Raw genomic sequence first — 15,379 nt, forward strand, 5'->3', positions numbered from 1 at the left:
CCACCAGGCAGTCCGTAGCACAGATGTTCACCACATGGAGTGGAACCACTTCATTTGTTGCACCTTTGCCAAAGTGAGCGCTTGCATGATCCATAGACTATTTTTCAGAATAAAATACGGCCATATTGTTTGGCGTTACGGTTCCATAGTCCTGTTTGGCACTTGGAATGCCCTGCTGTTGCAATCGAGGGGGGAGAGAACCAAACGCCTCCTGTGTGCCACCAGAATTGCCAAGCTATCGCATGGCTGTGCTTGGCTTTTCAGGTGACATCTTCTGTTGAATATTATCGGTGTGGGGAATTGAAAAGTCATCAGTCCCGAGAGAGTTTGCTAAGTTATAGACAAAGCTTATAGACACATTTATTTGTATAGATATTTTAGCAGTAGTGGTCAGTACCGTGTACGATCCTGTGCCCTTTCCCATAGTCCTTTTTCAAAACGGCAGTCAGCACACCCGGAAAGTAATTTAATTAAATAGGCATAGTGCCACCCTTGTGGTGCAAAATCGGACAGTATCTGAAGTATTTGAAGAGTCATCTAAGATAAAAAGATGTCGGAGAGGTTCTAATTCTCAGAGCCCAGCCCCCCGAATAGCCATTTGTATTCTCATTTCCGCAGCATCCACTAAATCAACACACTCGACACAAGCCTGAGGATGCCGCCGCACAATCATGCATGACAACATCAAAGCTTTTCTTTATTGCCTCTGCTCTTCATTTCCCCCCTCCCTCTTAACTGCTATCTGTAGCTAAAAGCAGTGTTAACAACGGCAAATATTATCTTTGGAGCCGGTGCAAACACTGAAATTCCCAGCTGTTTCTTGTCAATGGCTGCAGTCAGAATTGATGGCCGTGTTCAAGGATGATTTGATCCTTGCAGCGGTGAGAATTTGATATGTGGACCTGCATGCACAAGCATAGCGGGGGAAGGTTTGTAGCCTGATCTACGGATCTATGGAAAAGACCTCACATCTTCACAAATAATAGACTGTTCAGCATTCTTTAATTGCCTACGTTTCTATAACTCAACATATAGACGGCCTTGAATCCCTAAATTGTCATATGAGCCAAATCCCAAGATTTCCATGAGCGGGATGTTTCAATGATAAGCTGCATCCGTCTTTGGGGAGCTACTCAGCACCCAAAAACAGATTGAGCAGGCACCCGAGATGGATCTGTCGACACTCCTTTCAGCATCTCTCTATTTAATGATATTATATTTCATTTTCCGAGCAAAGAAAACACCATTACCCGAAGCAGTGATTCGGAACAAGCCATTCTGCAACAGATTCTAGGCCTCCTTGGTGGTATAGTAATTGAATTACAATTGCATGTGACTCAAAGTTTGGAAATTATTCTATCTGTTACCATTTATTCCTTCTATGTTGCACAATAAGTCTGGTTTTGCCCACAGTTAAAAACTTTGACTCGAACAGCGCCTACATACTGTTATAATGAACAAAGACCATTATGCGGTTTCACTACAAACAAATAAATGATGCAATATGCACATCCACGGGAAACATTATATGGACTGTATGTAGCATCCTACACACTTCCATCAACACTTTGAAACAATACAGAGCATGGCCGACCAGTGGAGAGGTCACTAGAAGAAGTCCTCCGGCAACAATTTGGATTGATTTCTGACAATCATTGGACTTTTATTGATAACTGCCTGAAATGTATTTCCCTGGTAACTGCTGTTAAGTGCTCTTAAAGCCATTGGGGATTCGAAAAGTGTGCCCAGTTGTTTTGACCACAGATTGAAAAGCAGTTATCATTTCAATGGGGGCGATATGCTCATAGGGGAAAGGACAAAGAGGTCAACAGAAGTGGAGTAAGTGCTCCCTCAGGCAAAAACACCAGGCCATTCAAAAGGCCCCACAGACAGACTAGAGGAAATTGATTTCAGCTTTATTCCTGTTCAAATGCATAACTCTGCTGACGGGTGACCCAATGCTGGACCTGTCCACTCAAATTAGGAAACCATTTGGAGGATATGGCCTCATGTGAAAGGCCCATCAAACTATGAATACTGCGCCACAGTAACATTATTTCACACATCAGAACATCCAGAGGTCATCCAGGGCTCCTGTTTTGTGAGTGATGATCTTTTTGTAGGGCAGGTCCCCCCCATCTTTGGTATCCGCTTGAAAAACTGATCAGGGACGTTTTAAAAAGGTTTTTGGGCCACTATCACAACTTACAGAAGGACATAAAAAGTTGCCGCTGCCGGCTGCATGCATTTTGACAAAGACGGGAATGGCAGATATTTTCTATTCCATTAACAAGGGACAGAAAGTGCTTTCAGTTCCGCTGAGCACCCCCTGAAAAAAGGTAAAAGGGGTGGACATGGGAAGATGGAACAGACCTTTACACCAGCTAATTGATAGTTTTAACGCTCGCTGAGTTGTCACGTTTTGATTGGATAAGTAACTATTTGGTCGAGTACTCGGCCATTCACACCGTATTGGATGCGATTGTTCTAGTGTTTCAGCACGCCTAAAGTGAGTGAGGAGATGGAAATTGAAGACCATGTGGTACAGAAACTAGATTAAAATGGCCAACACACATATTTGTCATGCAGTCCTTCTGTCAGTAGTGGAGGTGGTAGCAGGAAAAAAGCAACTGTAGCTTTTGTCCATGGCTTGCACAGTTTCAGAAAACATGCCTGATAGCATTAACTGCATTCAATAAATAAAATTCCTCTGTATATTGTATATGTATAGTTTTAGTTTTAATTGGGCTATTTATTGGTAGTGAGTAGATTGCATGCGAACTATTAATACCCGATCACCCAATTTACTGTATGTATGTTTTGTTTGCTCTGCCGAGGCATCGATGGCACGGCATCTATTTCCCTGATGCTGTGCTTCGGACCAAAAAATATGGCTAATGTTTTTGTTTTTATAATTTTTCCCATAACCACAATGTTTACACAGTACACGACAGTATATGGAGCCGTACAAAAAAAAGAGGGTTGTACCAACCATTTGAACCAATGTTGCTTCAACACCACGGACCTCGGGGCTGTGCATGCTGCCAAGCTGCAGTCACCCACAGAGCTGTGTGCTTATTTTCTCTGCCCTTTTCTTGACCATATGGAACATAAGGGTCAGAGGGACACGGTGTATCACAGATTTGTTTGTGTGTGCGAGTGTTTGCGTCAACATGTGTGTGTGTGTGTGTGTGTGTGTGTGTGTGTGTGTGTGTGTGTGTGTGTGTGTGTAAGCGTATTGCATGTTTGCGAAATGAGCCAAATCTGCTTGCTAGTGTCTGTGGGTTTGGCAGCGGGGCGCATTGATTTTGTCAGCATTTGCATTTTCCTGCCAGCCAAGAATACTTTTATTAGCTCCACCAATATAGATGCAGAAAACAGTTTATAGTCTTTCCACATTCTTCTCTGTTGGAAATTAGCATACGGCTCTGTTCTGTTCTCAGCTTATGAAGGGATTCCTTTTTTCCCATTAAATTCTAATCCAAGAATTGCAGAGCCGGTGCGAGCTGTTTCTTGTCATATAAACAATGGACTAGTCTGTGGTGGAAGTGTAAGGACAGCCCCAGATGATGAATGTAAATGCCAAAGGTCAAAGACACTGTGCAGGTGGAAGGTGATAAAGTGTCCTTTACTCCATTGCCAGCTGATCCAGGGTCAGCTTGTCAGAGCAGACATAGTGACAAAGAAGTAACCTCTTACTCAATCACCATATTAATTCACCCATCACGAAGCCCTAACGACCCCGCCGCTGTCCGATTAATCTCCAAATTTGATTTAGCGAGTGTCCATTCATCAAAACCGACTGTTTCAGTACGCAATCAATACAGCCCTTTTAGCACTTCGGACACCTACACCTCAAGAGGTACACCTTCGTGGTGCGAAGCGCGTTGTGAAAAAGTAAATGCTTGCCCAGGCCAAAAGAGGGAAGCATCCATCAAGTAGCAGTGCGTGGATCAGCAGCACTTTGCCCCCAGGTTCTCTTAAGAGCCTCTTGGGAAGAGAAGCAAAGGGTGCAGCTCAGTAATCGTCAACAGTGAGCACGTGCCCATCACTTTATAGCTTCATAAGACATGTCCCCCCGTCACCCCCGTCACCCCCGTCACCCCCACCACGAAGTCTTTTACCTTGTAGTCGGGAAACAAGTAATGGCTCAGCCTCCTTGCTGGCGGCTCCCAATTTACTTGTGTAGACTTTTAAAAAAATAATCTTTCTACGTCTTGGAATAGGCCACATTGCCAGTGTACCTTGTCAGTATCCCTGCATGCTGGCGCTTGGACACACTCTCGCCAATACATACACACGGCATCAAGCCGCGGGGTGAAGCCTCTGCTCACTCAAGGGGAAAGTGAACAGCTGTGGCCGTGACAGCTGGAGCAGCCATGACATCCCCTCACCAGAATATCAGGGATGGCATAGGACGCAACGGCGAATCAGGCCGAGGCGGTGGTCCGTTTACAAGCAGGACGAGAAGGCCGAGGCTTCAGCCCGCAACCAGACGGGAGCGACAGAGCTCGGGTTTTTCCTCCTCGCGTTCGCGGGGTGATAATGTGAGAAGTAATGAGGGTCTCCTTGGTCTACAGCCCATATAATAGTCCCCCATTTGCTTCAAAACAAGCCCAATGGAGCAAATTAGATAATGTTGTGCCTGTGAAAAATGACCTGAATACTAATGTTTGTTTTCGGAGGTCCGGTTTCAATGATTCCTCGTCAGATTCTCGCGAGGATCTTGTTTCATGGTTTACATTTTCTAATCTTATCTTGAACAATGTGGTGGGAATTTACTCAGGAGAAAAACGTCTTCTAAATGCTTGAATAAAATAAATATAACGAATAGAGCTCTACATTCAGTCTGTTTCACCAACGATGGGATGTCAATCATTTTGCCTTCCATGGAGATGGATTAAGAATGCAATATGCTTTTGCACATAAACAGTTTTACTAATCATCCCAGAGTTTTGGTTTTGTTTGAAATATTCAAAATGACGGATGTACGAAATGTGTTGGGAAGGCTTGTGAAGGCAGTATTAAAAAAAGGAAATCAGTGTACTATGCAAATGAGGATAATCACCTTCAGCCCCTTTAGCACCAGACCGATTTTAATTACACCTTAATTTCATGTATAAATACCCCCAATTCAGATGAGCTGCTGCAGTAAGCCCCTGCAGAATAGGCTGAGTGGGAGGACTATAGGTACAGATAATTACAACCCGCTGTTATGGACTCCTGATTATATGAGGTGGTGGCCAACATACTGTCTCCAAGTAGCACTGAATGAACCTCATCAGGTTGATAGATTAAACTATATCACAGCTTTGACAGTGTTGTCCCGTAAACCGAGCAGTACTTCACACATGGCCAAGACAGTGGCATTTTATTTTAAAAATGAAGCTTGACCACCGCCTTTTGGGGGTATTTGGACGCAATTAAACAAGACAACGGCCTATAGCTGTGAGCATATAACTCCAGTTCATATAAAAGTATTACAAAAAGAGAAGCTGTAATTTCCCCTGTCCCATGTTCTAAAAAACTGTTCAGTAAGTGTAATTTTGGGGACTGTAATATGTTTAAAACAGACCTCCTAAAAGTCAAAATCTCAATCTGACTTTTTCCTGAGTGAGGTTATTTCTAAACCAAACACTTATGGTCATGTTTGCGGGCTCATTTGTGTTTCCATTGAAGTGCGATGTGTTTCCTGAAACTTACTAGCTTTCAATGAACTTTATAACAGTAACAGATTTTACTGACGCAACCGCACGTTAGTGTTTTTGCTCTTGATGTAACATATGGAAATAAAAAATATATATACCTAAAGTAATTAAATACTTTAGAACTTGAGTGCGACCTGGGATATTAGCCCAGGCAGTAAAAAAAGCAAAGCCACAGTCCATCTTGAGAAAATATTAAAGTTGAACTATAAATAGAGTCTTTTCTCCTGTAGGGACTGAAGATTGAGCATTGTTACAAACACCGGAGGAGCATATGCTGAGGCACAGCTCATTGCAGCCTCAGATGTTCCTTAACAGTTGATTTCCTCAAGTTGCATTTCCTTTTTCACCACGTTATTGTGCTAATTATCTTTCGGCACGTTCCACATGGGTGGCGCGCAGTGCTCAGCTCCGGTTTTCTTTTTCCTACCCCAGAAGCAACCCGACACGAGCGCCGCCGTATAGCAGCCCAGCTGGGTGACACATCGGCTCCTCAACACTATTGACGGTTTTGAAATGCGTAGGAGAGCTGAAGGAGCATTTTTCGAGCACCGCGCTTTCGCGGTCAAATGAGATTTGTGCTGAGAAAATGTCCTGCTGAGCGGCGCTCACTGTGTTGATATTCAGGTAACTTCATATGGAGAAAAAACCCAAAGCATTGTTTATATTGCCTGATTGGGATGATTTGTGTTCTACTGTACGCACTTCACCTCCTACCGTGCGGGAGGGCCCGGCAAATATGAACCAGGGACTTCTATTATTCACAACGTGCACCGCGTTACCGCTGGTAATTGCCGTAGACTCACGGCAAAAGAAACGGCGACGCAGTCCAAAAAGAAGTGTGTCATTTTATTGCTTGTCACGCAGAATTTTACGGCTACACATTTCTCCCAATTGCCCTCAAATGCTCACACGGCACGGCCTGGAGCCTCTGCTTTCTGCCGGCTCTGTACTTGGTGCGCACACCTGTATGCCAATGATACAGTTAGAATCGGAACGGTTATTCATTTTCTGCTTGGAAGAGCTACTGCAGTTTGACCTGACTTGAAAATCTCCCGAACTTCAGAGTACCAGATATGATCTTGACTGAAATACCGGCACGGAAATTCAGATCTGTCACTCTGTGATGTTTTTCGTCATTTCTGTTTGGTTCTTGCAAGCAAGACGATAACAAAAAAAAAAAAACGTCTGTGCTGTGGATGTTTGTAAAAAAAAAAAAAGAAAAAGAATCAAAAAGAAAGTAAGGCTGGCTGTTCTGTAATTTTGGACTTGCCGACTGAGGTCAGAGGTCCCATGCTCGAGTGCCCATATTTGCATCTTCTGGCCCAGGGAGGAAGAATGAGCTGTTGCAGCTCCTCTGATGTGCAAAAGTGCGAATGTTCAGCAGCGTTCTCTGAACTACATGCGCTCCACTGATCTCAGCGTGAAACTGTTTCACCGCAGCAGGGTAATCCTTTCTCTCGCAAAATCTATACAAATGCAAAACCCCATGAAAACAGGACCAAGCTTTCATAGGAGGGCATTGATAAACTGCGTCCATACACAGTAAGCAAAATAGTCACGCGAGAAAAGTGTAGGCTTCATACATTTTGATTAAACAGCTGGTTGTCGTTGCGTGTCGCCTTCTGCCATTTCTTTAAAAGACTTTAAAGTAAAGGTATCTGCAGCGGTCTCCTTATCGCCTCTGTTTCCCATTCCCCAATTAACATGCAGCATCATAACAACAGTCGTAACCGAAGGCATTGCGGTGGCTGGGCTGTTTGACCCTTGTTTGTCATTCCCAACCTACTGCGCTCACAATCCACGCAGGCAAGGTGAAATCTGCATCCATTTTTCATATTTACATGTGAACTAATGATTCCCCTGAGGGGCTCACTGTGGCCTTCCAAATAGTCTACGTGGTGGAACCGGGGTGATGAATGACACTACTGGGCAACTGAAGCCGGTGACTAACCCAATCTGATACATGGTTTCACAGCCTAATTGCAGCTCCCAGCTGAATAGGCCAAGAGCCAACAGAGACCAACTGACCTTGGCGAAAGTAAAAAAAAAAAAAAAAAAGGCCCATGTCTCTATATGACCCGCTAAAAAAAAATCTCAACATTGGCTTGGCTCAACATAATAACAATAAAAATAACTCTGAAAGGCTATTGCGAATAGCCGTAGTTGACAACTTTGGCCAAGATGTCCGGAAAGCTTCTTTTGTCTATTACATATCGAAAGAGGCTAACATCTACTATATGGTGATGCAATACAGCAGTAAAGGGAATATTAACAGCAACAAACTCCCTTTTACTTATGTGGCATCTCTACGGTTGCAGGATGCAAACTTAACAAACCACATGTCTGTTTGCATAATGCTGGTGCACACTGCCTCGCACATCTACATTAGTAACACCTAGAGGAAGTCTGCTCTAGCTGTGGTATGTCACACAAAGATATTGATGAAAAAACAAAAAACAAGTCATCTTTCAAAAGAGGCAGATGCTGCCCCCTTTGTTCTCCATCACCCGTCTTCCTACCCCGCCGAAGCCAACAGCTGTTCTTTTGCTGTGCAAGTTAAAGCAGGAAACAGATAATTGAAAATGTCGATCTCATTAATTATCACAGTGAGGCTTGCACTGGGGAATGAATTGCTCGTTGTGATAGTTTCAGACCTGGGTGCTTACAAAGCAAAATCATATTCCACGGCAAAACCTTTTGCCAATAGTTAGTGATCTCAAAAGCTTAAAGGAGCATTAACGATGTTCATCTTGTCAGTGGGTCAAAGGACTGCGTGTAATGTCAAAGGGGTCACTTGTAGTGACAAACACACGGAAATAATGTGCCCAGCTCTACGGAGCCATATTGCGCTTTCAGCTGATAGTTTAGATTTTACAGCCTGCAGCTTCACTCTTTTGGTTCCATCTCATTGCTCTCCGTGTTGTTTCCTGCATGGAAGGGAAGATGAAGGCAGAATGAACTTCCTTTCCTTGCATTACAACTGCTTGCCTTCAAAAACCTTTTCAGTTTTTTAGCAACTCAAACCAGTACGGTACGAAGCCACTATAGACTTTCTGTGCCCGAGTGCTGCAGATTATATACTGTTGCGTGGCGGATTGGCACCAGTCTTCCTGGTCCATTTGGAGAGGTGACAGCCGGTTTTGCACCTGTAACACATACTAAAACTCCTAATTGATTTTACAAGGCAGCTTAGACTCTAATTGGGGATTTGCCTGGGGAGATTCTTGATCCAAAAGGCTTAGCAACTTCTTTTGTAGTGTGCCGTTAGGAGATTTTCATTCATGGGAGAGAAGATGGGATGGGGATTGGATGACTGCATCAGGGAACAAGTTGTGTGCTGCATTTAGAGGAACGGCAGATACCAGCACATTGACATGAGCAAACAGCATTCCATGAATCTCACGTTCACTCCATAACCAATTTCAAAGTTAGCTTTTCTTTTTTTTTTCCGTGGGGTGGCACAGCAAATAGTGCTCACATTCGGATTGTGATGATGATTACGTTTTGGACGATAGAGGTAAATAAATGCAAAATTGCTTTAAAATTGATTCAAGATATATATATATATATATAAAACATCACTACGTTGGCCGAATGTTCGTCTGCACGGAGACAGCGAAAGCATTTATCAGCATTATCCATTGCAGCCGTGACTTCCATTCATATTATTGAATGACCATTTAGCTAATGCAGTTCCTTTTCAAAACATCGTGTTCACATGTTGCCTCAGTAACCAAGGACACTTCGGTCGTCTAACTGCAAACGCTGCACCTGACTTTGTGAAGCGGCACATCTGCCATTTTCCCTTCGATGCTGCAGAGGGCTTTGTATAAAAAGGTCTAGGATTCTCAGCACTACTTCAATGTAAAGCTTATTCCAGAGTAAGATTAAATTAATGCAATGGGGCAATGCCTTGTTCACTCTGTAAAGCAGCATCAGGATTTCCCAAAAAATTCCAACAATTAAGTCAAATCTGTGAGCCGAGTGGAGAATTTTTTTTACAATGTTGTAAAACGGTGATACAACCAAAATTTTAATGGATCTCAAAATAATGCTTAAATGAATACATCTTTATTGGAAATGTTTCAATGACCAATTTGTCAAATCTTTTCTAGTGGATGTAGCTTTTGGTATGAAACTATGCAGTTGTCTGAAGGGTTTCACAGCATTAGAAGATAAGAGATTAGAGAGGAAATGATCACCCGTTGTACAGACTCAACGCTAGAGCAATTTTTATTCTATGTAAATAAGCACTTAGCACTATTAGCTATATTATGGTCTAATCGGCAAATCCGATTTTCAGTGACTTCTTTTTTTCTTGTAAAACATTTTAATAAAAAACATATCATATATCAACATTATCATACATTTTTTATATAAGATCATATTAATGGTATATTAAGAATTATGTTCAAGACAAAAAACAAGATGGTCATTTTAATTTGACAGCTTGCCTTTCACAACAATATATATTGTATTACACAAGTGTGAATAGTGGGCCTTAATAAAGCCTCCCTTTTTCATAACTCCGTTTGGTACATACTTACTATATAACCTTGACGACACCTAGTATAATTGGAAAACGGGTACATTATCATAATAATACCTTAAGGATGTAATAATGTGCCACTGGGACCTTAAACTGAAAAACACACTCGGCACATCAGACAACCATGAATTCAATATTTTAGGCACAAAGATCCCATCGGTAAATCTCCACCGCGCAGCCCGTCTCTGAAGAGATCACACACACCGCGTGTTGTTTTTGCCCTCATTTTAAAATCTGCTCCTCCACCATCGGAGAACTAAGCGGTACGTGAATGCGATGGGAGTAATCTGACAGAATATATGCAGTTTCATAAGACCAGCCAGGCAGAAAATAGATTAGAGGTTGTGATTTGGGGGAGTTAGGATGGGAGTGGCGGGGGTTCCAGAGAAATAATGTGTCACTCACAGTGCCGACTGCTGCCTCCGCAACCGAGGCTGAGGCATGACCCGCCGCCGGTTTCATGTGATAAGAACTCAACATTTGTAGCTTTTACCTTCAGCTGTTTTAAATGTTTCTTCCAAAAAAGAAAAGAGGTCTCGAGGGGGAAAAGAAATCCATTCAGACAGCCTTTCTCCTCATCATTTATTTTGTCTTTAGCGCTTTGACATAGGCTCAGTCTCTCTGTATGCGCTTTGACAGAAGTGCGAGGTAATTATTGAAACATATGGATGGCTGAGCCCTCTGTTAACCCTCTCACTAATGATGCTTGGCTATTACAGAAGGGCACGGGAAGGACACTTCTACCATTAACTGATATATCCCACCAGAGATCCATGCCTTATCTTACACTTGTTGGCTAAAGGGAAAATGTTGGAGCTTTAGAGGGAAGTGTGGAAAGAAACTCTGAATCAAATGACCTTGTACATGCTCAAGGCTTCCTTCAAACACAAAAGGGGCCGTGGCCCTAATGCTGCAGAAAGGGTTATCAGAGAAAACAGGAAACTGTTCAGAACCCTGACTTCACTTCAAAATGATTTCAGGTTTCTGTTACATTTTCTGCTTTATCCTGACCTAACATGTGGACCAAAGCAAAGTATTTTTTTCACCATTATCTATTGATATGGCGTAGACATATCACATGATATTGACATTCGTGCAAGTTTAAAAAGGAAACTTTTCCCCATATTTAATAGTCGTGGATATGTTTGACTGCCTTTCACTGCATGTTTTCACCAGCACAGGAAAGCATCCGCTGATGGACTCTTTTAAAAGGGTTGCTTTCTAAAGATGATGGTACTGCGGGGTTAGCACAGAAAATTTACAACAATTGCTTAATCTTTGCTACATCAAAGCCTTTCCATGGGTAGCAGATTCACTTTAACTCCACACTACCCACTTCAACTCCATTAACTTTTTTTTTGCTGAATAGGGCCAGGAAAAAATGCCTCTCTGTAATGCCAGCTCGCTTAGGGCAATTTTTCTGCTTGCAAGCTGTAGCTCTCTGTCATGTTAATGGACCCAGCAGTTACCCTCCCCAGTCCATGCAAAACATGCATACATCCCCCAGGTACATCGCAGTGTGACCCAGCCAACTGGAGCTTTTGTTCATGCGGTCTTGTGGCTGTGGGCAAAAAATGATGCCGCTACACAATGCACTAAAAGCTTTGGCGGACAGCAAGAGTCCCCAACACAATGACTGCAGCTGGTCTAGAAGCAGCATAGTAGCTCCACTACTTCAGCTGTTATGCGGCATTTACACAATTCAGCGGAAATTGCCTTATGTCGAATGAACCTCAGCAGCAGCAGATATTTGGAGGGCATATTGGCATGAGAAATGTAAAAAAAAAAAAAAAAGGACATGGCAGACATGTATGCAGGTTTGAAAAGCTCAACCTAAATACAGCAAGTTAAATACTAAGCTAAATACAACAAGTTTATTATCAGACAGTGTTTCCCCCGGGACCCGCCGCCGGGGAGGGGGTAGTAGTCGTTGCAGGCGGACGCGCGAACGTGTCCGTGTATGCGGGAATCCTGTGCGTAGCGAGCAGTGGACAATTGTGAAGAAAAAAATAGAAAAGGGGCGGGGCGCCCCTTGTTCAATGGTAACACTATTTTGTGTTATCGAGTGCCTGCTCTTGACCTAAATGTGCTGTTGATTTTATCTCCGGGCAGTGTATATGTACCAAAAGTCCAGCTGAGTGGGTGAAAATGTGAAAAATAAAGGTCAGCAAGTACATCTGCTCTGTCATTATAAGTGAAATTTTCTTGTCACGTAGTGCCGATGGACCGTCTCAACACATTTTCCAATTGGCACGTAGCACAGATCTTTGATTGGTCCATAACACCGGAGCAGCTCTTACATCCATCTCTCCCAGTTGCTAATTTTGACAGGAGAAAGGGTTCAGCCATTCCATTCTTCCCCTAAACGACTATGGGACGCTGGAGACCAGATGGTCTGTGAGAATGTCACTGGTGGCCAGTTGTCACTTTTGACAATGTGAGCTGATCTGGCAACTATCGGTACGATTTTGCTGCCTTTAAGAAGGAGATAAGGGGGGGAAATAGCACTTGGATTGATTTCATCCCTCGCTCGGCACATGGCGAATATGTTTGACAAAGACATATGGTGCAGAGAGGTGCACAGCAGCATGCTGCCCAGCCTCAAGCCTGAGCCGTTTTCACTTGATTGTCGCAGGCAACATGTGCATTTAGACAAGCAATGTATGCAATACTCGCATGCAGGCATGCTGGCATGCTGGCAGGCACACATGGCACTTCAGCTCGAACACAGAGGCGAGTGATGGATCCCTGCGGAAACACAAATATTCCTCCCTCACTGTGTTATTCCCTTTTTACCCCCCCAGAGCATCATTCTTTGTAAGAACATAATCCAACACATTGCCGCACGCTGGTGTTATTAAAACATGTCCATCAGCCGGGATGAAATCACACACATTTGTCTTCGGACCACAACAGCGCAGGCCATGTGTTGGCTGTAACATGTCAGGTAGGAAGTAGCAATGCTGCCTCCAAGCTCCACCTCAGTCACCCTGTCTTCAGCTGAACCAATCTTTGAGAAATAGAGTCTTTCACCTTCAGTCTATTTGGAATTGGGGGGAACCAACCTGACGTTCAAAGTTGCTTGCTGAAGCAGAGTCCCTGTCTGGGCTTTGGCAGCTGGACTGATAGCCAGCCCTGTGGAATGGCAGCTGTTGAAGGGCTTTTTAAATTGCACCCAGGTTGATGGGTGGCTGTCAGGAGGGCAATGGGCAGAGAATTTCGAAAGGGGGAAAAAAAAAAGACCAGGGATGGAAGAGCAGGAGGGATGTCAGTGGCACTGGGAGGACAGTGACCCCCCAAGGTGTACAGAAAAAGAAATGTCTCAAATCCTGAAATAATATAGGAAGTGAAGGCATGAAAGAGATGGTCAAAGGGGTTTCGAAAGGGGAGTGGGGCATTGCTCAGGTAAGGGGGGTGTTACTGCTTTATAAATAAAACAAATCAGCGGGATTATTTAACAAGTAATCACAGTTCCTCATGTGTGACTATATTTACATACAGCAGGATAATATCACTCTATGCAAGCTTGATCGCTTGTCACAGATAAAAATGGAAATGTCAAACGTCTACGCCACTCTCTTTCTTCTTCTGATGGTGTTTTTACAGCCAAATGTTCCCATTCCATTGATTATAATAACTAGGATAAACAGTCAAAACATTGTGAACGTAGCATTTCTAATCAAGCCAAGTTGAGATACTGCGTTTTGCCATTTACGGCGCAGTTGTACACTGTGGGTGTCACGCAAAGTGGCTCCGTCAGCCCCACTGGCTAATCTTGCATTGCTGTGGTTGTGCTGTGCAACAGATGGTGTTTTAAGAAGGTCATCATGCCTATTCCCCCAGTTGTTACACATGCTAGTTTCATTATTTGGTGATATTTAAGGCATAACGTGAATTTTTTCAAGATCTCAAGCTGCAGCTGGAGAGACAGAATAGTGCGAGTTTAATCTATTTAATACTCTCACAGCACTGCAGAGTGACCAACAGGAAGGTCCGACATCCTGATGTTTTAAAGTAAATACAGTCTTGGTGCAGCACAATGTGGGACTGTCTATTGTAGGGAAGGGACGTCCTTGTCGGGAACATTTCTCAGTTTCTTTCAGGCCCGATAAATTTCATTTGCAAAGCATTCTGCAACTCCACACACTATCACAGTATTCAGCATAAAACTCAGATTGATTTAATTCCGTTGGTATCTCAAACCAATTGGCCCCGTGAGCTTCTGATAGCACTACATTCATGGCCAATTATTAGCAATAAATATACGAAGCGCGGTAGGACGTCTGACAGGTGGCTCCCTCACTGCCTGCTGATTGCTGGAGTGTACCTATTAATCATTTTCTGTATCCCCACCGGGGCAGACATCCTTTTTTGGCGGAGGAATAGATCAGACACAATGGTGCTACCAATTTCCTCTTCCCAAACTCTTTGCTGTGTTTTGCCTTCTCTCATTTGCTCCTTCTCAAACAATACTCTCGTTATATCATTTTGTGGATGCGGAGAATCTTTCAAAAATTATTTTTTCTAAACTCATATATCAGATTCACAAATTTTTCCCAGATAAGCTGACATTGACCAATATTAAGGTTGTGGTAATTGCAACAACGGTTTAAAGATTATTTCATATTTTGAAATGTAGAGGATTTATCACATGCTGGAAAGTGATTGTATGGTTCCGTTACATTCACTGAATCCAGCGACAGCCCCCGTAAAATAGCTCGGCGATTATACGCCAGTGAAAGCATACTGTATATCTAACTGTAACCTGTTAGTTCCAGTAACTCCATGATACAGCTTGCATATAAACTAGGAATACATTCCACTTTTTTGACAGCAGCTATTCAGACACTTAGTCCTCAAATGCAGTCCTATTCCTCAGCCAGAATCAATTGGCAACCATTGCCTGGCCTGAATTGTATCTCCCGGATGGAAAAAAAGGGGAAGAAAACAGCACAAAGATACGCTGTTTATCGGTCAAAGGACTAATTCTCTCTCGATTCCCCTTTTGAAAGTGAACTTGTTTTAATCTACAAGACCTTGGGCGCCGTATGCGCACAATCAGCACAGACATACCCCCTTTTTTCCCTTTTTCTTTTGGTCAATCTCTGACCTTTTCAGTGCC

The 15,379-nt window shown here is 43.2% G+C and overlaps 1 protein-coding gene across 32 annotated transcripts in view; it reads left to right on the plus strand.

Annotated features, from left to right (window-relative positions):
* The window catches only part of ptprda (protein tyrosine phosphatase receptor type Da), a 292,349-nt gene that overhangs the window by 146,042 nt on the left and 130,928 nt on the right, over nucleotides 1-15,379 (plus strand). The window lies entirely within an intron of this gene.

Source organism: Gasterosteus aculeatus, chromosome 7 (assembly GCF_964276395.1).
Source record: "Gasterosteus aculeatus chromosome 7, fGasAcu3.hap1.1, whole genome shotgun sequence".
NCBI lineage: Eukaryota > Metazoa > Chordata > Actinopteri > Perciformes > Gasterosteidae > Gasterosteus > Gasterosteus aculeatus.